Source organism: Eschrichtius robustus, chromosome 18, assembly GCF_028021215.1.
Source record: "Eschrichtius robustus isolate mEscRob2 chromosome 18, mEscRob2.pri, whole genome shotgun sequence".
Classification (NCBI taxonomy): Eukaryota; Metazoa; Chordata; class Mammalia; order Artiodactyla; family Eschrichtiidae; genus Eschrichtius; species Eschrichtius robustus.
In genome coordinates, this window is record NC_090841.1 from 18,321,952 (window position 1) to 18,346,822 (window position 24,871).

The 24,871-nt window shown below is 34.2% G+C and overlaps 2 long non-coding RNA genes across 4 annotated transcripts in view; one reads left to right on the forward strand and one right to left on the reverse strand.

Annotated features, from left to right (window-relative positions):
• Positions 1-5,188, reverse strand: part of LOC137752277 (uncharacterized) — a 30,274-nt gene extending 25,086 nt beyond the window's left edge. For all 3 annotated transcript variants that reach the window (XR_011071131.1, XR_011071129.1, XR_011071130.1), the window contains exon 1: positions 4,893-5,188. This is a non-coding gene — a long non-coding RNA (uncharacterized lncRNA). The remainder of the gene's footprint in view (positions 1-4,892) is intronic.
• A 252-nt stretch (positions 5,189-5,440) lies between these two features.
• LOC137752276 (uncharacterized) overlaps positions 5,441-24,871 on the forward strand; it is a 30,229-nt gene continuing 10,798 nt past the window's right edge. The window contains exons 1-3 of the long non-coding RNA XR_011071128.1: positions 5,441-5,623; positions 11,586-11,680; positions 18,981-19,047. This is a non-coding gene — a long non-coding RNA (uncharacterized lncRNA). The remainder of the gene's footprint in view (positions 5,624-11,585; positions 11,681-18,980; positions 19,048-24,871) is intronic.

Consider the following 24,871-nt stretch of genomic DNA (forward strand, 5'->3'; position numbering starts at 1 on the left):
GACTACATACTTCTCATCTCTATATATCAATTCTGATATGGACTTCGGTAAATGTTTGACTAATCTGTGTGCCAGTACATATCAAACCCATCAAAACATACCTACCTTTTGGGAACTGGTATTCCCACTTCTGAGAAATCATCTAATAAATAAACGAATAAATAAGAAAGTTAATTAGGAAAACATAAAAATGTTCACTTCAGAATTATTTATAATAACAAAAAATTGGAAACAACCTAGATGTCCACCAATAAGAGAATGGTAGAATCTGCTAAATGATACATAGCAGAGAAATTTAGAATGAGATTGTAAAAATGATATAGTAACTCAGATGCTTCTTACATGTTAAGTGGAAAAAGACAAAGAAAACTATTTCACACTATGACCCTATAAAATTATATGTACAGACATTTACTAAGGGAACATGAAAATTGTAGGAGTTGTTAATGTGGATTGTGATTTCACTGACTTTATTCAGAACTTTATAAATATTGCTATGATATCTTCTCAATTATAATACAAATAATAATATACATGAGCTTAATTTTATTTATATGTACATCTTAGTGTATGCATATTTTAATGTGCATATATATGTATATATTTCCTAGCTCTGTCTCCTGAAAGGTCCAAGAAGCAGCAATGAGCATACCTAACCTTGATCTCTAATACCATTCTCCACTAAGAGGAAACAGGGCTTTTTGGAGAAAAAGGTAACACCAGGGCTACGGCAGGGTAAGCACAAGCTAAACTTGGAACATCTTATTATACCAGAAAGCAAAGAAGCACTCCCAAAAAATGATATAAACATACCACAAAGACATAGGACCCAAACTAAAGGTGCTTCCACTAGCTAAATCTGGGACAATTCGAACACCAAAATAATTAAATACAGACTTAAATATTTAGAGGTGAAAGGTCATGATGTGTGTAACTTACATTCAAATGGCTCAGAAAAAAATGTACAAAATATACACATATAAATATAGTAGAAAGAATACAGGAAAACAAGGTAAATACAGAAATGGAAAAACATAGGAATTCATAAGTTAATGCAGATAATAAGTAGACAAATAGAGGAGAAGAAAGGGCTCTTTGTTTGCAGTAGAATGCTGTGGGCTGACTGGTAAATGTGAAAGGAGTATTAGATTTGTTGAATCATTTTGCAACCATCATGGTAAAATTATATCAGCAATAATGGATGCTATATTTAAATGGGAACTTTGATGAAGAGCAAGCTTTATCTTCAAATATTTCCCCACAAATTGCTTATTTGCCAGGAAGGAAAAAAACAGTAACTATACATTGGAAAATTCGGGCCATATATGGACCAGGTGGTCAAAATTAACATCATCAATGAGGGACATATGGATATCATGTGCTTCCAGAAGTGGTACCCTGAGAAGGACACAATACCACCTGTGCAGTAGTCCAGTTAAAAATGCAAAACCTCAATTTAATCATGAGAAAACATCAGACAAAAACAAAATAAGGAATGTTCTATCAAAAAGGAGGGTGGAGGGAGAAACTATATTCTTCAAAAATATCAAGGTCATAAAAGATAAAGAAAGGCTGTGGAAATGTTTCAGTAAAAGAAGCTAGAGTCAAGACCCACTAAATGTAGTGCCTGACCCCAGACTGGCTCTTGTACTGGAGGGGAAAATGCTATAAGGACCAACCTACAAAATGCGAATGTGGATGGTAGACTGAAGTATTTTCTCAATGTAAATTTATGAAGTTGACAGAAAATACACACTTAAGTATTTAGGGATCAAGGGCCAGGATGTATGTAACTTAACCTCAAATGGTTCAGAAAAAAATTGCATATAAAGAAATATATATATATATCTGGAGAGAGACAGAGACCTTGCAAAAGAGCACGTAAATCATATGGGTGTTCTCTGAACTATTTTTATTTTTGCAACTTTTTGTAAATTTGAAATTATTTCCAAGTAAAAAAGTTTTTTTTAAAACTAAGTCCACCTCAGAAAAACAAGACCAACAGGAAAATAAAAGCTATTTATGTAGCTTTTACATCTATGCAATTTGCATCTATGCAAATTGTTTTTAAAACATTCACCAGTGTATACTGAGTTACTGTTCAAAATGTTTTTCTTTAAGAGGCTTCATTCTTCCTTAAAAGATGAACAGACCTATAGCTTTCACAGTTTTATCTAAATAAGCTAATATGTTGAAGCCAACATTCCATCAGTCTTAGCTTACTCATCAGAAACAGCAGGAGGGAAAGAAAGCATTGAAATTACAAGACCTCTGCTCTCCACACTACCCATATTTACCATTCATTTGCTGGTGATTGCACTGCAGTTTCCAAGTAAAACCTCAAATTTTAAATTATGACTTCAGTTTTACTCTTATGACAAGTCAAGAACAGTATGCAGAAAAACAAACTGGGTGGGTGGAAAGGGGTGGGGGTAGGGTGATTAACTCTTCACTGTATTGAAAATGAAAGAAAGTTGACAACTTCTACCCCAGCTGAGTCCCTAAATAATTGAGTTCTTTCGTCTCATAAAGTATATCACTGTGTGGAGTATTAAACTTCAAGAAAGGTATTCTTACTAGTTTTTTACCTGTGAATCTGATGATCTGAAGTAAAAGTACTTTTTTTTTTTTTCCTTTAAAATTCAACTCGGGAATTTGCACCCCCTTGTGGTCAAACATAAAATTCTTCATTTTCAAAACACCATTTTTTTTCCAGTTGGGTTCAGGCTTAGGAACCAAGTTACCTGATTTTGTTTTCTCCCACATTAGTTAATCAAGAAGCTTTAATGAAGGATTGTTGGTTTATTAAATAGGATCTTAAAACAGGACTTAAATCTTCTAAAAGTGACCTCTATATAAACTTTAGTATGTGGAAAATGGAGATAATAATTGCACCCACCTCATGAGTTATTATGAGGATTCAAGGAGAAAATGGATATGCATGCTTAGCTGACACATTGTAGGTACTCAATAAATGTTATTATTTGTTAATATCATCATCACTTTGGAATTCTCTTGACAGAATAAATCTTAAAAGGGGACTGGATTTAAAATTTTACCAATTCATGATGTTCTAGTACAATCTTGCAAATAAATTCCCCAAATATACCACTTATCCCGACTTCACCTAGCCGATTCTCTCCACAGGTATATTTTTAAATTACAAAGGATATGTACTTATCTCTAGATGATAGAAATTTGGATGGTTTTTACTTTATATTTTAGAGTGGTTTTTTCCCTTTTCCCTTTAACTTTAATAATTAGAAAAAGCAGTAAGACAATTCCATTTTCTTAGGTTACTCTTAACATCTTTATTCATCTGACAGAAATCATTACTCTATTTGGCAAAAATAATTCATCAGGTTGATTTATCATTTTAAGGGGCTCTTGAACACAAATGCTAATTCCTAATGGCCCTAACTGTAGTTTTTTAAAATACCTCTAAAGAAACCATTTTAAAAGATCAGTGTTAATAACTGACTTAAAACAATAGCTAACATTCACTAATATACCAAGCACTGTTCAAATACCTTTAATATATTAGCTCATTTACATCCTTACAACAACCGGTTGAGGTACCAGCATTAATCCTTTTACAAAAGATCAAACTTAGAAAAAGTAACTCATGCAGGGTCACAAAGCTAGTAAATAGCAGAGCTGAGCTCTAACCCAAGCAGTTTGGTTCCAGAGTCTACTCACTTACCCAGTGCACAAACGTACCATAGAGATGTAAGCCCCATACTACTCAGCCATGTTACTTCTTGATGATGTCAAATTATTAAAATCCATTCCTCTTCCAATTGTACCACAATAATGCAAACCACGCTAGCCTTCTCCCATTTCTTTACTTCTTAGCACTTCAGGCATTTTCACCTGCGTTGTCTAATTTAACCCTCACAATGATTTATGTCTGTACGCTCAGTTATCATTCATCACAAATTGTTTTACAACAAAAACTAGAAAAAAGTGTAGCAATGCCCCAGATTTTAAACTGTTGGATTCTTTAGAAAATTCATTGTAACTTGGGATCAGGAAAAAAGCAACCAGTTTTAAAATAATCTTAAAATGTAATCATTTAGAATCAATGGCAGTTGTTTGTTTTTTTTTTTTTCCATCTTAACTAGCCTGTGGCAGGTAGGGTAATTCTCTCAAGCAAATGAATGATTAAAAGAGATTTTTAAAGAAGGTGTTCCAGTATTGACAACTGTATCATCATCTACTGTCTTACCATAGTGCCCAGTTTTTGACGTTGGACAGATTTGCCTAGGTCTTGTGCTTCTACTTACTAGTTATAAGACTTTGGGGCAAGTTTCTTAATCTGAGTCTCAGGTGTCCTCTTGTGTAAAATAAAGATAATGCCTACTTCATAGGGCTGATGTGGGCAGTAAACATGATCATTCCGTAAAGTGTGTATTTAGCACCATGGCAGCCCAGAGTACAGTCAATATATGGTATCTAGCTATTATTACTTTACCAGTGCGTGACACAAAAGAAACCCATCTTTGCAAGATTAAGTTCCCTTACCAACCGTTTTTTAAAAAATCACCCTAAGCGATCCCAAAGACTGCCCAATAACCCATTTACCTCTCCAAAATCGACAGTATGTTTAAGAACAAGAACGCAGTGAGAGAAACTAGGTTCAGTGAATGTGCCTTCACAACAGGGAACCTAGAACCGGGCTCCAGCACACGCGCGCGCGCGCGCGCACACACACACAGAGAGACACACAGGTTGGGTCGCACAGCATGGTAGAGAACGGCCCGGGCTCCAGAATCTGACAGATGCGGACTCGTCCACGTGCTTGCTACCTGTGCTACCTTAGGGAAATTACTTACAAAGTCTCTGAGCCTTGGTTTCCTGGTCTGCAAACGGAGAATGATAATAGTACCTACCTCATAAAGTTGTTCTGATGCTTAAGTGCGATAGCTCCGGTAAAGCGTTGACTTACAGCAAGAGCTGTACACACAGGCGGGTCTGTTTCAAGTACACGTGTATCCATACACACGGTCTCAGACACATTCCGTTGGAGTTTAGACATTGGCAATAAGATGTTTTTCTTTTCGCCTAAGCTGCACCCTTATTTGTTTTCCTCGAACAGTAGAATAAATGCCTATCGACTGATACGTCATCTATGGACCCTCGGGCCCACACTCCGCACGGCCCCTCCACCTCTTAGGCTGAGCATAGGAGCTGCACGCACGCGCAAGAAAAGAGGTAGAAGGGCTGCGACTGAGGAAGCGAAGGCAGAACGGCGAACACGCGATGATTCTGCGCATGTTCAAGGCGTGGGGGTTGGGGTAGGGGTTTGCGCATGAGCAGGAGTGTCGGGAAAGCTAGAGTAAGGAGGTTAGGAGGCGGTATTGACAGCTGTGGAGGCAGCCCGCGTTCCCGGCATGCCCCGGGGCGGCGGGGTTGGCTCTAACGAATTTGAATGAGGAGCCTCAGCGCTTTCGGCGCCATTTTCGAGTGATGCCTGATCTCATCAATCTAGCGGGAGAGACGGGATAACCTGTCGGAGAGCATAACGCCACTAGGACTCAGCCGAAAAATTACTAAAAAAATCGCCAAAAATTACTTCGAGCAAAGGGCACTTGGCGGAGCTTCGCCAGGGTTGGCGCAGCCGGTAAGAGCCTGAAGAAGTAGCAGAGCGGGACTCGGGAGGTGGCAGTGGTGGGACCGGCAGGCGGTGGGGGGTGCAGGGAGTGGGAACTGGGTCCGCCTTCATTTTAATCGCAAAAAATGCGAGGAGGTAGGGGTTGGGGGTAATTGGGTGTCTGAGTAGGCGGCGGCGGGCAGAATGTGGCGGGAGCGCGGAGAGTCGGGGGTGTGGGGGGAGGGGAGTTGCAGTTTGAGCGGGACGCGGACGCGCTGCGGCTGAGCGGCCGCCGCCCAGCGGATCTGTCAGCAGGACCCCCCGCCCGGGGCCGGGGACGGGACGCGGCGGGGCGCGGCTGGCAGAGTCTCCTTGACAGGAGGAGGGGGACGAGCGCCCCCTCCCCCATTGCCGAACCGAGCAGTCTTTTATGGCAGTTTTCCCGGCCCGCTGCGGCTGTCTTCCCGTGACAAGAAACTTAAGGTCGGCGGAAAATTGAGGACCCGGAGTAGCGGGTGCCTCCCGGCCGACGTGCGGACAGTACCCTCCGCGGGACCCAGTCGTGTATATTGTCGTCTTTGATGCCAAAGCATGAGATGCCCTAGCAATGTGAGTTTCTCCACGCCGCCCTCCGGCTCTGCGCGCCTGGGTCTCGGCAGGGGTAGCACTGACCGCGTCTGGCTTTTCCAATTTGGACAAGATGGGGCGGGGGCAGGCTTTTGAGGTTTTAGCGGGCTCCTAGGAAAGATGCTGGACTTTCGCTTTTTGCTCGGGATTTTTGTCATTTGCTCTCACGGTGTCGTCCTTTCTTGGGGGGGGGGGGCCGGGGGTGTGTTCTTGGGTGAGATGAAAGATGGGGCTTCGACCTTGCGATTTCCTTCTCAGAGTCGCACTTTTCTGAGAAGACTTTTTCCTTCTCTAGTCTTTGAAACGTGTCTCAAGGAAAAAGGCAATCTTTGAAACTGTATTGATGTTTTCCTCCCGAAAAGTTTTTACCCGAAGAACTTAACGGTAATTTTGCAATCCCCACCTTTTCTTGGGAGCTCTCTTGACTTTGAGGCGGAAGGAAAAGGGCTATTTGTCTTTCCCTTTAGTGATTTTTTTTCTCGTAGTTTCTACCAGTTTTTACTCGACAACTCTTGAATGATTTGAGCCAGTGACGGCTTTAACTTTAAGTAATACTTTATAGGTAGATAATGGCTTTTGTAAAATTCCTCATTAAAGATGTACCGGATCATGAATCCTTTTCTGCGCTGAAGGCACTCTAGATTAACCCTTTGCTGGTGTGATGTATTGCGTATGGGGCGCGCGACTCTGAGTTGCGAATATGCAGGAGATGATTTTTGCAGCAGCTATTCAGTTGTTCGAAAAGAGGGATAAGGCTTTCAGTCACACACTTTTTAGGACCGCCTGCCTAAAGTTTTTCCCTCTGGAATTGATGTAACGATTGATTGATTTCTTATTTCTGTAAAGATTGGGGGACCCGCCCTCACTTAGAATCTTTCCCCGAAGAGAGTAGGAGAGCGCAAAGTGATGTTTTTCAAATTGTGTCTAACGGAGCTCCCAAAACACCGAACTTGTTACCCCCTGATTGGCTGGAAGGAAGCGGGACTGGGGGGGTTGAATGTTGAACACTAGATTATAATTCTCGACTTTCCAAAAAATTATACATTTAGAAAACCACGTTATGAAACATTAAGACGGGGAGTTTAAAAAAAAAAAAGCTGGTGTTTAGTATTTTTTCTTGCATAAAGGATTTTCGAGTGATTTTGAAATGTATATTAAAAGAAAAACCTAGAGAAGACGATTCTCGCAAAATTGTAATTCTGCTGGCTGAAATTACAAGAGTTTTATATATTTGCCCCTGTTCTCTATTGGTTAAAAACTGAGTTTAGGATTTAGGATTTTTTTTATTCCTCTGGCAGAATTTTTTCATCTTAACCTACATGTATTTGTTAGATGCAGATTACGGGAGAATTGTTTCTTTTATTTCCATGAAAAGAAACTTCCATTTTCTTAATGTTAAGAATGAGCACATTCCACATTTTCCACAAAAATTGGATACATTTCTTAAACTTTTCACATATAATTTAAAATATATAGGTTTTGCTAATTCAGCCATTGCAATGGACTTAAAACCTTATTTGCAATAAATTTATGTTGCTTAATTTAGACATTACAACAGGTAAGTAGCACAGGTGCGAGTGTATGATTTCATTTATAAATTCATTATGAAGAAATATATTGCATAGAACAGTGTGGATGTGTTGTGTTTTATTTGGTTAGTTTTCAGTTGTTTAATGTTGCTTGAGACAGCCGTCAATATATTTCTTTTTATTACCAAGCTTGTCATTCCGTTTAGTTGCATCTTGATAAAAGGCGGGTGTGGTTTTCAAAGAAAATCGGTAAACTCACTGATAAACAAGATAGCCGTAGATGGTTTTTTAAAGATTTTTTAATAGAAATTTATATCCTTTTATGAATAGTAATTGAAATTTTGAAACTTAGAGTTTGTATTCTCACATTAGGTCAGATGTGCATTGTGAGAAAATATTCAAATGAAAAGATCCTACGACTTTTATAAATCTCTGTAGAGCTATAAATATAATTTATATTAATAAGGGGAATAGCTGAGTTTATAAGTCATACTATTTTGTATTGCCTTCAAAACAAGAATTGGAATGACACAACCTATGTTCATTGCTTTTTTTCAAAGCTGTTTATTTTGAGTCACCTCATGAAAATTTCATAAGAGATGCTAATTATCCTCTCTATAAAATTTGCTTTAATGAAACTGTAGGAGACCCTATTTCTATTTTAAATGTAATTTTACCTAAGATACCAGAACCAGTGGGTTTTGCTTTTTCATTGTTTTGGTTTTTGTGTTTTAATTTTCATTCAAATTATTATGTGACTTGGAGAGTTTTGAGGGTAGGATGGGGAAAGGCTTTAAATTCCGCCAGGCTGGTTAAATTTAACCATACTTTTTTAGTGTTTTGGTTTATGGGGTTTTTTCGTTTGTTTTGGGAGGTGATAGGTGAAGGACTGTTTTGTTTAATAAGCCATTTTGAAAAGAAGTGAAGGGGTTCCTTTATTTAAAATACTACACTAAAGCTTGAGAACACACTAGCACCTAAATAAAATCCACAAGCATTCAAAATATTTTCCCTTTTATGTGGTGCTAGATAAGAGGAAGATTTTGGTTTTAGACTTGTGGGCGTGTAGGTATGAGTTCCAGCAGATGTATATTATTATATTATGCATATTATCCATATTTCTCTGTAGAAATGGATAACTCTAATTTGTTTTCTATTGTAAGGGCTAGAAAAGTCTTGTATTACCACAGGAAAACAATGGTGGAGAAAGGTGTTGCTACTGTAGCTCAGCTCTTTTTAAAGCTATGTTTACATATTGTGGGGGAGAGGGAACTAGAGAAGGTAAGGTATCAGTCTTCCTGGTAGCATTGATTTTCATTTGTTTGCCCTTCATACTATTTTATAAAAGTGCGGTTTTAGACTTTGTTTTAATGCTGTTGTCTTAGTTGTACATTTACAAAATGTAGCCTCAGGTGTTTGTATGTAACACTGCTTTTTTCCTAATCAGATTAATAATCACTTTTAATGTTTATCTAGAGCTAAGGATGAAAATTTCAAAATACCTTTCATATTCTGGATCCCTTGTTTCATCATGCTTTGTGTGCTACATTTTTGTTTATTTTTTGTTCTGTGGAGACATATATTTTTATCTCTGCTTACTTATTAGTATGTAGTAACTGTTCAGAATGTCACTAAATAACTTCAATCCAGAAATATTAGTCGGTTGATTTGGTTTACAAAAAGAAAAAAAAAATGCCCAGCGACTGTATTAGAGATTTCTTCTACAGGATACATAAGCTTTCTCCAATTAAAAACATCAGAGTATAAATTTACACACGATTTTGAAATTTTATTCTATAAAAATTTGTCTCTCTTATTTTAAAATATTACTGGGCTAAAATTGGCTCTTGTCTTTTTTTCGTTTTGTTTAATGAAGCTTAATAATCTTCACTGATTTCTTTTTAACCCTTTTTTAGAAGAAACAGATTACTGGTCTGATTATAACTAGAAAACACATCTTAGAAAGAATTGTCAGAGTATTACTATACATTTTGTTTTGTTTTAATTCAGAAAACTTAGAAACATTGTGTGCCAGGCCACTAATTTTGGCATGTAATTAGAATTCAAACCATGACTTGCTGAAATTTGGTAGCTCCAAATCTCTTAAGGAAATCAGTAATAAACTACCACTTTCTTTGAAATAAGTGTCGAAAATGAGATTAAGCTGCTTTTGCATTTAATTTTTACAAGTGACAGTAGTAGAACTTTAAAGTCTCGATTGTCTTAATATTATAGGAGTAACATCAGTTGTAGAATGTCACATTACTAATATGTGTTTATATATTTTTCTGATTATTTGCATGAACAAATGACTGTAGAGCCTTCCTAGAAATATTGCTTTCTGGTAGGGAAATGATTTTCTCTTGCCTTTTTTTTTTCCTTTGCCTGTCTTAAAGATACTTTAAAGGATCTTTCTTTTAGAAAGGCAAGTTTAAAGTATTGGAAATATATAAAAGTATTAAATATATATATGAATTATATTCTTAATATTTTTTATCAAATAATGAGAAGTTAAATACACTTTTGTTTAATCCTGTCATATTTCACTAAAGAATCTTTGCACTGGAAAGACTTGTCGTGGGTTCTGAGTGTAAAAAGCTGTATTTTGTAATAGATTTGAGATTTGAATTTTAATATTTCAAGGTTTTCTTAACATCTTTTTTATCATACACATTTGATTTAATATTTGTCTTCTATCTGAACCTCTTTTGTTCTTTATTATCTAGTATTTTTTGTTTCCCTACTATTTAAAAACAACACTTGGCATGGAGTACAGATTGGTTTCTTCTATTATCCTGTGATTTTTTTTAATTAAGACATCTTCCTTTACTGTATGCTCACATATAGAAAGCTGTCTATATCTTTTGAGGAAGACTATGTACAATTATTCTAATTTTTTTAAATGTCATGGTTTCAGGATTAGTGTTTGTGAGTTATATGTGTGTGTTTTTTGTTATTAAACAATCAGATATTTGGCTGCAGAGGAATAAAGGGTTATTTTATTTTAAATAAAAATGGAAAACTCAGAGCATTGTGGTTCACATATAGTACATTATAAACCTGTGGTAATTTAACAATTTAATATTTTTATATAGTTGATTGCCACTAAATTATTAAGATTCAGGTGAAACAAATGAAAACACCCTTACATACATTTAGTTACACCACCTCTACTTGGACACATTAAAAAAACCAGTGGCCCGATACTCATCCATTTATTACTTATAAATATTTTAATTTGTTTTAAAAGTAATTTCTAAGTTTTGTTCTGTTAGACTGTAATGTCTTAAAACGTTTGGAAATATCAGTATTATTATTCACTCAGGCTTGGCAAAAGACTGAAGTTGAAAATGATGGTAATTTCTGTCACCATTAAAACATACGATAATTTGGGTAGAAAGGTATTTAAAAATTTGTCTCTATCCCTTTGAGTAACTTCTTAAACGGTGGATTTTGTGAGTTTTAGAGGCACAAACTATATTTCTGTTTTCCTTATGGAGTCCCCTTTACCAGTCCTCTGACAACTACCTACATAAACACACACACTCATCTACACTGCTTTCAAAATGAATGCTCTAAAGAGAAATGAAAGCAGAAACATATTAATCTGATTTGTTTGAAGAGGCTTCGGATGATAAAGCATATCACAGGTGTTTCTAATCAAGATATTTCTATTTTTAAAACATTATTTCCAAGTTAGGGTTTCTTTGAATATAGGCAAGATTGGGGTCGTTTTGAAGATCTTACTTCTGTGTTCAGGGATCCACTGTGAAACTGCAGGAGGCGGAAATCTGTTGAGTGTCTTCATGCTATAATACATGACATTTTTATTGCAGGTTTTGACCTTTAGGAGAGAGCCAATTCTGGAGAACAACCTAACTTCTTTGATTGAACATTCACATAATGCATTGGAACATGATAGGAGGTTAAGGTATACTAAAGAATTTTAAAAGCATACAATTTTATATCTTTGCAGTATAATTGAGCTAGACAATTGGTAAAGCCAGAACATTTTGGTGAGCTAAAATCAATATTTACTAATAGACAGAAATCATCCAGCGAAGTGGCCACAGTTGAGTTCTCTTGATTTATTAAAACTTCAGATTTTTTTTGCATATAATTGATGTTCTTATCATCTTGTATTAGGTCCAACTCCAAATGAATTTATTTATTCTAAAAATAAGTGTATATATAATGATCTTTCTTTTTTTTTCTTAAGGTTGTTATTACAGTGTTATATGTAAAAGACTTAAATAGTGGATTTTTTCATATTATAAAATGGAAGGTTTAAATCAAATGGAATTTGGTGTTTCGCTCTTTGACAGGTATAGTGGTAGATAGACCCTACAAAATCAGATAAGATTAATGAGAATATTTTAAGAGAATTTAAAGTATTCCAAGGACTGTCCTAACCAAAAGTGGCAATTTGGTTGAAACTGAAAAACCCACTTTCTTAAGCAGAAACTAGCATCTTACTCATAGGTACTCTGAGTGAAATATTTAAATTGTTCATATCAAAAGTTGCAAACTCTTTAAAAATAAACTGTAGAATTCCAGAACTTCCAGTGACTTTGGTCTTTACCTCCAAAATACTTTATCACAGAACCACTTTTCCAGCATGTTTATTTGCTCTGAAATAAAATTTATTTTATAGTTTTAGTTGAAGTTTTCAGATACTTAGCTGATAAAAATTTTGGCTGTTTTCTAAATTGTAATCTGGTATAGTGAAAATTCATTGAACAGTATTACTAAGTATTGGTTAAGTTTTGATTAGTAAAGTATAAATTACATGAAACACTAACCATAATATGTTTTTTAAAACACTATTTGCTAAGTAAAGTGAGGTTTACTAAAAGATAACATAATATAATTTTTTCTTTAAATTTTTTTTCACCTAAAAATATTTACTTTATATACTTAAGATATAGGAAATCACAAAGGTTTGTTTTCATAAGAAGAGTGTAATCTTAGTCTTTAAGAGTGAGGTGTATTTATCACCATGGCCATAGAACTGCTTTTATCTTTAAAGAATGTTAAAAAAATTTTTAAGTAAATTCTCAGATGCATGTTTAAGAATGTGTTTGAACATTGAGATACATATCAAAATACTTTAAAAATCAGATATTTCTGTTTTATTAGATATTAGGTGATCCAGGAATGTGAATCCGTTGACAGTTAAGGTTAAGTAAAACATTAAAATTTAATAGAAATCAGTTTGATATAAGGGTGGAGTTCAGATATTGGTGTCAGTATACTGTAAGGTGCTTGTCTGAGATAAATACAAGGTATAGAAAGTCTTCATAACTTTGATTTGAGAATGTTATAAAAAAGCAGCTTAGTTTGGATAGGATGAAAATGAATACACTTTTTGCCCTTTAACTTAACCAGTGTTTTCTAGGTTAGAGAACATTAAGATGAAAAGTGAAAAATCCAATTTCTGGGTATCTGGGGGGGGGCGGGGGGGGAAATCCAGGTTCAGTTTATCACTTTCAATTCAGATATCTTTATACACAGTCTTAATGAGTTAAATGGGGAAAGAGAGACAGCTTTTGAATTTATATTGTGGAAAAGATATAAATTAGAGTTGTTCCTGATTTAGAGAGTTTATGATTTGTGATCTCTGAAGTTGTCAAAACTTATTGTTTAGACACAAGTATTTAGCATCATGAAATTGTCCCATCGATAGCTTACAAACTTCCAAATTTTTAGCTTAGTAAGTAATTTAACATCTAAAAGAGTTGGTGTAGATATTAACAGTTTTCTTCTATTTGGTCAGTTCTTACAGAGTAAGAAACTTTAACCTAATTAGTAGTATGTGTTATTTTAGGAGACAGGTTAATAAGGGCTTTTACTGCTACATGTGATTGGCTATCCCTTAAAGGACATTTTGTAAGGATTTTGGCTGTTTTTAATTTACAAACCTGATTATCTAACTAAGCCTTAACATGTAGTTCATTATAACAGAATTTGGGGGAAAGGATTTATTGTGTTACATTTTTTACAGTGATAGATTTCTATCTTATTTGTGCAATATTTATATTTTTGGATAAGTGCATTTTCAGGGTTAAATAATGTTTATTTTCAGGAAAATTCTTAATTGTTCCCAAAATACAGTTATACTGTCAGTGTTCTAGTTTTATTGAAATAGTTATCCTTAGGGGGAGAAGAATATTTGGATAAACTAGAATAGAGGTAATTTAACATATCCACGTATGAAGGGACTTGAAATTATTCATATTTGTCGTTGATGTATAGTGCTAGTGTATAAGGACAACTTATATTTTAAGCAGTTTGTCAGCTATAAAAATTTTCTTTGAGGTTTTATGGTGTTGCTGAGGATTCATTAAAGAGTAGATACAATTTCTTAATGAAAAAATTTTAAATGTTTATTTGAGGCAGTGTTGTACATGTGTGTATTTTATGTTTTCTTTTTCTGACTAGCAAATAGATCCTTAATCTGTTTCAGTTTTCTTCAGATAAGACGTAATGCATCAGAATTGTATTGTCTGATAAGCATTTTGAAAAGGCAATATTTAATTAATGTCAGGACTTAGTTTTTTTATTTAATATCATTTTGAAGTAGAATTTCAGTTCTCAGCACCACAAACCACACTTTTGATATTTCATTAACATATGTGATTTGGCTTAGTTTTACTTTCCTATTTTCATGGTTAGAGTCACTTGGAAGAGAAACATGCAGCCTGATTCAAATGTAGTTGCTGAGACTGATTAATTGACTGGTTAATCGTTTATTAATTTATTATTGTTTGTAAATGTCTTAATTTTTAAAAATCTTTCTTTGATATTTGCTGTTACTATTTCTTATTGGATAGCTTTCATAATAAACAAATATATTTAGTAATTTTGTTATCCTGTGATCCTCAGATTATTTTTTTTAATTTTTATTATTAACATTGTTATGAGCTGCTGCTAAGCAGAAAAGTGACTTTTTCAATTTTGATAAAAATTAAAGATTGGGGTTTTTTAACAAAATATTATCTGAATTGTAAATATTACTATATTTTACACTTTTATTTATCTCAAACCTAGCCTTCTTGACTAGCTATTTAAGTTTATCAGCCTATTCTTGCATTTAAAAAATAATTTACAGATTTCCTAATTTTTCTGACTTTTTAAATATTTTTCAGAATCAAAAATACTTAAAATGTTAAAAAGTAAGAATTTCTTTTAAATTTAAAGTTATAAGTCCGTAAATAGAGTCATTTAAGTTTAAAGATAATTTGACAGAACAAATATTTCTATTTCTGTTAGTCATCAATTGATATGTACTTACTAAGTTTTTAACTTTGTATTACACATTCATAGTAGGTTAATTACATGTGGAAATTTTTTTTAATAGCTGGAACTTTTGTAAAAACTTTATGGGCTAAAATCTTACTTATTTGCTAATAGTGTCTGATGTCAAACATATATTGGTGATTAGATATGTGGAACCTGGGAGACTGGAGCTCTTTATTAAGCATAATATAATTTCATTTCTTGATTAAAGTTTAGATGCTTTCTTATTTTCCAGAAGAATGGCTAGGGAAGATAGTCTTTATGAATTCACCCTGAACCTGGTTAAAACTCTTCTGAGAATTTTGGTAACTGAGCAGTTAAATCTAAACTAGGAGCTGAAGTGTCATTACATGTGTCATTAATTTTTTTCCTTAGATACATTACAGGTTCCATTTCTAATCAAAACATCAATTTTGTCTTTTCTTCTCTCTCCATCCCACTTTTTAAAGAAAAAATTCCTTCTTAACTAATTTTATCATGTAATGAGAAAAGCAGACTTAATAGGTAGGTTGAGCTGAGCCAGTTTTTTCCTCTGTGTGTTAGTTGCATATGCTTTTCTCAGCTTGCTGCTTCAGTGGCAGCAACAGTGAATAAACAAGTATCACCACAGCCCTTGTTCTTGCTCTTTACAGTTGGGAGCAGGGTCTGAGAGATTGCTGCTGCTTGTCAGCTATTGTACAGAATAGCATCAATATGCAATAATGGTGGCCAACAGATCCTGCACCCACCAGCTTTTACAGACCACGTGAGAGAGGCCAAACTGTCAGTGTAATCCATATATAGTATAATGAATACATTCTTTGACAAAAAGGTATTTTATTCCCAAAGCAGCTTAAAGAGAACAGTAGATGCTTATAGTTCTTAGACTTCTACTGTTTTTTACTATTTACTCTGGTTTTAGTTCATTTAATTTTTATTCGGTTAATTCCATCTGTTTGAATGGAAAACTTTCTTGATTCTGAAAGTATTTATGGTATGTTCCATGCTTTGGTAGGCTAGAATAAATTATTAATAGTTGCTGATAACACAAGTTAGGTAGTACACTTGAAAGAAAAGTTGAGTATGGCCACATAGGAGTGTTTCTTTCACTTTGGGACCATATGCTAAGCCCCATATTATCTTTATTTTATAGCCCGGTCTAAACAAGGCCAAATTTTTGTTGATTTCACTGTAACTAAAAAGAACAACACCCTGTACTACGTGGTGTTGTGTATAAAGACAAAGCGGGCTGCAGGTGAAAGTGCGTAAGTCTTTACTTTTTCTTACCATTAAAATAATGTCTTATATCTGAACTTTGTATATGGAAAGTTCAGATTATTCTAAATCTTTTGGAAATAGGACTCTGTAATTTCAAATAGTATAAAAGAGTGTTTTTGATTTTTAATGATTTGAATTTGCACAGATGTGCATAACCTAAATACTATCTGTATATTTTTCTCCTCTTTTGTATCCAAATTCCAATAGGTTGTAGTTAAACGGAAGTGAATATTGGATTTCTGTTACAATTCTGATTTCATTTGTAGCATTCTTGGTGGAAAACTACAAATGGTGTTTTTAGTGTGTAAGCCTAATGCCCCATCTGAAAGTCCAACATTTACAATAGCATTCTTTTAAAAAGGTAACCATGGGGTGTTTTGTTGGTTGGTTGGTTGGTGTGGGTTTTTTTTCCCTGATACTACAGTGTGTTTTCATTAATATGTTGATGTAATTTAACAGATAACATATTAATTACTGTTACCTACCCTTAACCAAAAAAGTGAGTTACATAATGCTTTATATTGAAAATACCTTCTTTTTACTACTAATTACTGTGTAAAGTATCTGTGGACCACCTGTACCAGAATAACCTAGACTAAAGCATTTTTCCAGATGTGCTGAATCAGAATCTCTGGAGCTGGACTTAGGAATTTGTGTTTTTTATAAGCACTAAGTGAGTTTTTGTTTTTTTTTTTAGAAGCACCACATGTGAGAACACTGCCCAAAATGAATTGGGGAAGGATTCTTCACACTAATACACCATTTACATTTTCTGCTTTTTTTTTTCCTCTAAGCTCAGTAACTAATTATGAATCTTATCATTTCTAACACAGTGGCTCTAGATTAAGTCTTGCTATTTCTTCAGTCATATGAAGAAAACCTACCTATATTATGAGAGCTTATTTTTGTTCAAGTACCTTGGACCAAATTTTAAGTATTTGTTTGGAACATTTAGTATACCTCTATTTAACCTGTACTTGATGAAAACAGAGGGAACTGATCACTTAAGAATTTTTTAAATTTTCAGTTAGATAGTAGCTATTCATCTTAAATGTACCTCTAAATATGTATTGGAGAAAATACAGAAAGGAGAACTTTTCATATGCTGCTTGTGAAAGCATTTGGCAACATCCTACTAAAGTTGAAGATATACATAGGCTTTAACTCAACAATTCCATTCCTAGATGTTTTAGATAAACTAACACATTTGTAGTAAAGTCATATTTATTTTTACTTTTAATAGGAAAAAATTGAAAGCAATGTAAATGTTAAGTAACAGGAGAATGGCAAATTTGTGACATAGTTGTGTGATAAAAAATGTTTATTATACAGCTATTAAAATGAGAGCTATGTGTATCATCACAGATGAATGTCTTCAGCAAACAAAAAAAAGTTGCAGAAGATTAGATACAGTGTGGTAACATTATATGAAGCTTGAAAGCAATGATACATATTGTTTTAAATACTTGAATTTGTAATAATAGTGTAAAAAGATGCATAGGAATTAAATACCACATTCAGGATTGTGATTATGTCTTAGGAGAGAGGGGAATGGGATCCAAGGTATGGTACAAAAGGAACTCAACTATATGTGTAGTTTTTTTTTCTTTAAAAAAAAAAAAAGTAAATAAATAAAAGCAAAGTAAGTATGACAGAATATTAGAATTCAATACAGCTGCATTGGAGGGCCAGGGGTAGGATGTGGGGATTCATTTTACTATTCTCTTGATTTTTCTGTGGATTTGAAATATTTATTTTTCAAATAAGTTTTAAAAATGTACTGTCCTTTTTGGTGAAGATATTCTACAATAAGATATACACTTGGAATACTCCATTAAGGGCATGGATTGGATTTATTCTATTCTATGTCTTGTAGTAAGTGCTTAAGTGTTAGTTGGTGTACGAACTACAATTTACAATCATGGCCCACAGAAATCAAACATTCTAACCAACTTAAGTTGCTAGGATATTTTTAAATTTTAAATAAATTCTTTTATTTTTGAAGATGAGAGCCATACTGTTTCCTTCCTTTGCATACTGGCTTTTAATCCTTCCTACTCTTATAAGTAAAGGACAACCATGGAAATAGTTTCTCTTTTTTTATCACTACTCTTTCATTTACTCTTTAATTCTGGCAATTTCATGACTGTGTTTTCTTTTCTTTTGGCCATAGATCATAGCATACTGTTTTCAGAAATTTCTTCATGCATTTTAAGCTCCAACTTAAGCTTTGTATTTATACTGTATTACAGTAGAATTCTTGGAATTGGGCAGTATACAGATTTGTAGGTTTCATGTGTATGTGTGTGAGAGAAAGAGAAAGAGATTGGTCAATGTTGAGGTATGATACTGAATTTATCTTAAAATATCTGCAATTATATGATGTCTTCCAGAAGCCTCAGTGTGCTCCAAGTTAGATATTGAAGTGTGAGTTTTAGTTACACTTACATATTTGACTTTTAAACTTCAAGAGGGTGATAGTAATAGAAAAGTGAATTTAAAAAATTAATGATAGTACTCTGTACTGAAATATATAAATGCTGCTGCTAGGTATTTCTAATCTGTGATTGTTCAGTGCTGTATAAGGATCAAAAAACAATGATTGTCATTTGAAAATTGTCTAACTTATATAATGTGATCAGATTTTTTAAGTCTTCCCTCTTATTTTTTCCTAGGTGAATAACAACAAAATGAAGACCATAATAAAACAAGCCCCCTACTTAGCCCTGCAATTCTTACCTTGTAAGTACTAACTCACAGTCCCCCTGCCATTGCTGTAAAAAGTTACTGTTTGGTGTCATATTTTGCTATATTTCTGAATTTTTTTTCTGCCATCCTAGAATGACAACTTTCTAACCTCCCCTGACCCCCAAACACATTGAAGTTCGATGTTAATTTAGTCCATTTTAGAGCGATAATAATGTCATTGCCTTGGGTAAGTTTTCTGTTTTGGAAAGGATTTTACAGCCAGGCCCTATCATCTCTAAATCTGAGAATCATAATTTTAAACCCTTTTCCTTCAAAGGAATTTACAAATAAGTAGTGGTCTTTTTTATTATCATCATTATTCAGGTTTATTGACAGTTATTTTATGGTTTTATAAAGTGGAAGTGTCCCCTCCACTGGAGAAACAGTTTTTTTCATTTATCTGTTTTTACATTTTACTAGATTACACTTCTGACTTCTTTGTGACGTGCTTAAAATTTAGCTGTTAAACTTCAAGAGGTGGGAAAAACAGGAAGGCAATCCCTTTTCCTTCCTTTTATATATACACATGCACACCTCTTAGAATAAGAAACATTTTTACCCTGATTCATTTTACTTTTGAGAAACTTGTAAATGCTAAGGGAATAATTCTAATAGGTTAGCTGAAATTAATATCATACCCCTAGAAAAACTGTCAAAAACAAGGTTATGGTAAATGCACAAGATACTTATTTCCCTAAATTTGAGACCCTAAGATCAGTTACCAAAAAGATTCATTTCCATGTATTCCTTCAGCGAATTTTACATCTCTGAATAAAAGAAACTCAACTGCTACTCTTTCTGTTCTTGATCTTGAGGGATGGCCCTGTTTAAATGAAAACTAGTGCTTCAGGTGCTTCTCTTACATTACCTCATACCATTGCATTTAGTGACCCAGTAATAATGTGTATTATTATTAAATAATGTGTATGTGTCAAGGAGTGACTTTATGATCATAGACCAGCCATTGAGCTCAATTAAGTAGTTTTTAGGGTATGAATCAATTAAATATTGAAAATTTGTAGTAATGAGCCCGTTTGAAGAATAGTAACCAAATGCCACAGATCACTTCTTTTTATAATTTTTTCCCTTTATATTTTTGTCACTGGAAAACTAGAATGGAAGCATTTGCAAATCCCCAAAGAATCCTATATAATCCAAGCTTGGCTTTCTTAATTGGTCCCTTGGAAGCCAGCTCAGCTTTTCTTCAACTTAAATCTTAGAAAAAGAAATCTTTTCAATTGGTATTGCAGTCTTACTGTAGACTGGAGGGCAGTCCACTTTTCAAAAAGAAATAGGTATCATTAATGTCCAACAGATTTATAAGTACAGATAACATCACATTCTTAAGCTCATTTCATCTCCTTTATAAATTTCTAAGCAAGCAGCCTTGCTTGGATACTCTCCAGTATCTTTTAAAATAGGTCATTTGTGGTATTTCATAGTTGAAATGCTTACTCCTGTCTCTTCTATGTAATATGCCTGGAGTTACTTTTAATCTTAGATACTAGAATAGCGTTGTTTCCAATTAAACAATACCCAGAAGAATAGGCACATAGTGACAGTGGTCATTGATTCTTCATGATTGTGTGTGTATTCCGTCTTTCTCTCTTTTATGTTTATTTTACACTATTGTTTCTTTCTTTCTTTTTTTCATATTTATTTATTTATTTGTTTGTTTATTTGGCTGTGTCGGGTCTTAGTTGCGGCACACGGGATCTTCGTTGAGGCATGCGGGATCTTTCGTTGTGATGCATGGGCTCTTCGTTATGGCGCGTGGGCTTCTCTCTAGTTGTGGTATGCGGGTTTTCTCTTTAGTTGTGGCACTCAGGCTCCTGAGTATGTGGGTTCTGTAGTTTTGCGGCACGCAGGCTCTCTAGTTGAGGCCCGCAGGCTCAGTAGTTGTGGCACACGGGCTTAGTTGCCCCACGGCATGTGGGATCTTAGTTCCCCAACCAGGGATCGAACCTGCACCCCCTGCATTGGAAGGTGGATTCTTTTACCACTGGACCACCAGGGAAGTCCCCGTTGTTTTTTTAAGATAGGGATTTTTTTGAACTATTCACTTGTGGAATATGGATGTTCCAGAAATTGTGGAGTATTAGTGTTCCATATGTTTGATACTGTAAAAATTAAATAATGATAGTGTTTTTGATTCATTTTTACAAATTGAGTAGAGATGAAATATTTTTCAAGTTTGTTTTTCAATTTTAAGCTCTTAAACTTTTGTTGCTTAACATAAAACATTCAGAAAGTCACATTCCTTCCTACTTTTTCTTTTTTGAGCTATGTTTTTTGATTTTTATATATTTCTGTTATGTGAATTTAAAATAAATTAATGTATCATTTGGTGCTAAATAAAATAACATCTTTAGGTTCATTGTCAGCAGTTAATATCATTGCTTCTGTCTCTAATCTAGAACAACAAAAATTTTAAGAGATTGACTTTGTAAATAGGAAACAAAAGATAAAGCAGAAAATTCACTATTCAATGCTGTCAATGTTAGTAGTCCTGTAAACAAAAGTGATGGAGATAAATTACCTTGTAATTCAGGAGACTTATTAAATTTGCCTGCTATCCAAGAGATAAGCTAGTGAAAAGAAATGACAACTATTTCTCACATAGGACTGGTTATCGTTTTTAGAAATGTTATCAAGTTAGCCATAGAATAGCAATGGCATGTAATTATACCATTATAGAAAATATTGTCAGTTCTTGAATTATAAATAGTGTAAATGTAGAATTGACTGAAAGTACTGGACATAAAACCAGAATGTTGTAATCAGTAGGGCAGTAAGCAATCAATATGGCAAATGATATAAAATCTGTTGTGTTTTCAATGAAAATGTAATGCTTTTTTTATGAGTCCCTAGATGTAGCTGAAATTTCTCCTATTTTTAATTTATTTGTGATGGAAATTTACTGGTGTAAATTACTGTCTACCTATGCCATCCATGGGGAAATTTTAATTATCTTGAATAATTTTATAATGTGAATGTTTCTGAGAGAAAGACGTGTGCCAAAAGAGAAAAAAACAAATTGCTTTTTTGGCACTTGGATTAGTAAAGGGTGTTATAATCCAAAGCAGAAAATTTTATAAGGATGCTAGGTACTGTCAGCATTTGGTGGTAAAGAAGGATTTGCAAACTTAATAACATCATCAATTGATATTAATTTAGTAAACATATCATATCTAAGCTCTTAAAGCTGTACATTGTTTTACAGTTTGTGAACATAGAGCAAGTTGACAATATGCAACAGCCATTTTTCAGTCATTGTTCAAATAACAGCTATTTTTGAGAAGTAGACAATGCTTAATCAAATGCCAGGTGTTCCTGTCCTCAAAATTTCATATATTTGACACATGTATGTTTAAGAGAACGAGTTAAATTTGAGCTTTAATGTTTAAGGCAGTGCTGTGTTTCTGATCTCACCAGAATTATAGCTATAAAATTTGAATTTTAATGCCAAAACTATAGAAAGGGAATGAATTCACTGTTTTCCCACCCTGAACAACTTCTCAGTTCAAGATGGGTGATTCAAAGAAGAATAATAGAAAACTTACTATTTGTGAACTTACTTTGCATATTTTCTTAGGAAATGAAAACAAGGCAGAATTTAATAGCACAGGCCTTGATTTAAATAGGAAATGAATATACAAATATAATGAACTCTAGTATGATAGGGATTTCAAGCTCTAAGCATAAGTACAGTAGGTAACATCCCAGACTATTCTCTGCAGTCTTGCCCTTTGCCTATTTGTCTGAAATGTGAGTCTTCAAAATTATCTCCCTGTAAAAACAGGAATAAATTGAATGCAGATTGACATAAACATATATCCACTTGTCAGTAGTCACACCTGACTTTTTGCCTAGACTGTCAGTTTCACTCTTCCTGTTATATCCAGTAAGTTTATTAAAATTTTTTTCAGTTTTGTTTTCCTTAATTTGGCTCTACAAGCTGTTTCTTATGCCTCTGGAATTTGGTGCCCTATAGTCAGAACTTAAAATTGGCAGTTTGTCCTCCAAATCCTTAACAAGACAGCTTAGTAAAATACATTGAATTTTTCTAAAAGTCAATTTTTAAAGTGATCTGTATTCATTTTATTTTAGCCCTCAGAATATTAGAATTAGAACCATAATAAATAGACTTTTTCCTTAGTGTTATAAATTGTATTTATGTCATTAATAACTCATAGAAAATAAAATTCTTGTAAGAGAGCAGGTTTCAGTTTAGCATACAACTTAATTTTTGGCCCTAGATTTATCTTCTAAAAATAGTTTTTGTATCTTTTCTCTAAGCTAAACATACCCAAGTCCTTCCACTGGTTCTCACAATATGAATTCTAGACCATTAGTATCCTGGGTATTTCACTTTGGATCTGCTACATTTTGTCAGTATTCCTTTTAAAATATTGTATATAGAACTGAACCCAGTATACTCAATGTGGTTTGAGGTACAAAATACAGTATGTCTCTTATGAATAAGATACTTCTATTAATGCATCCTGATTCCACTTTCTCTTTGTCATCAATACAGTTGGTTCATGTTGAATCACAGTCCACTGAAACCCTAAGTTTGTCTGAAGTGTGTTTCAAATCGTACTATAAATTTAGATTCAGCAGGTTATTTTTTGAATACTTGTTCACTACTAGATGTGCTCATAAAAGTTTAAGATTGTGCAGTCTTAACCACAGTTTCATGAAGTAGGCCTTAATAGGCCCATTTTACAAAGAGGAAACTGAGGCTCTGTGTACTGAAGTAATTTATCCAAGATCTTGATTCCTAAGGGACAGAGCCAGGATTCCATCTTGGGTCTTCTGCCTTCAAATTCACTGCTCTATGTAATTGCTGCCTCAATAAATTATTTCTACTATTCATTTCATTGATGAAGTTAAAAATGCAGAAATTGACCAGTGAATTCCACTGCACTCAGGATGATTTAAGAGCTTAGGAGACATGTCTAGAACTTCTTATTTTCTGATTTTTTTTAATAGCTTTTTTTTTTGGTTTTGCATCTAGTCATCAGGGCTCTTTCCATATCTACTTGTTGAAGGTGGCTCTTGTTTTAGCCAGCAAACTTGGAAGGAGAGATTAAAGGATGTAGGCACTATGAGGTTTCCAGTGGACTGAGATGTAGGAGTGGAGAAATGGCATGGTCCATACCAGGAAGCATTGCCACATAGTCCAGTTTGAAAGGAGGATAGGTATGAAATAATGAAACCAGTTATCAGCTCAGCACAGTACTAAATCCTGGGAATAATAGTCTGTATTCAAAACTTACTGTGAATGGACAGTTCAATATCAGAAACCTTCAGAAAGGTTGAAGTAAGAATTCACCAGAGAAGATAGACTTAAATTGTCCTTAAAAGTAGGGATAAGTGGAAGAGGGGTTAGTGAGTATTTTAGCCTCCAGCAGTAGGTTCAGTGAAGATTCAAAGATGAGGTAGGAATATACAGCTTAGGGGAGGAAAGAACTGAAAAACAATTTATTATAAGCATCTCAGTTCTTGCAGGAGCCTTGAAAAATCACTCAGTGGGAGAGGATAGTCACACTCAAATGATGAGTAATTGTGTTTGTTCCACTTGCTACTCACCTGGTGGCCACAGTAGCATCAGGCTTGATCAGTCTTTCGTCCACTCACAAATAGTTCATGTGCTTCTCTAACTTATAGGGACCCTTTTCCCCTAAATATATAGCCACCATACTTTGAACACACTAACAAAATTAATAATAATCCCTTACTATAATAATATCTAGTTCCTGTTAAAATTTCTGATTATTTCAGAAAGGTCCCCATAAGGCATTTGGTTGTCATG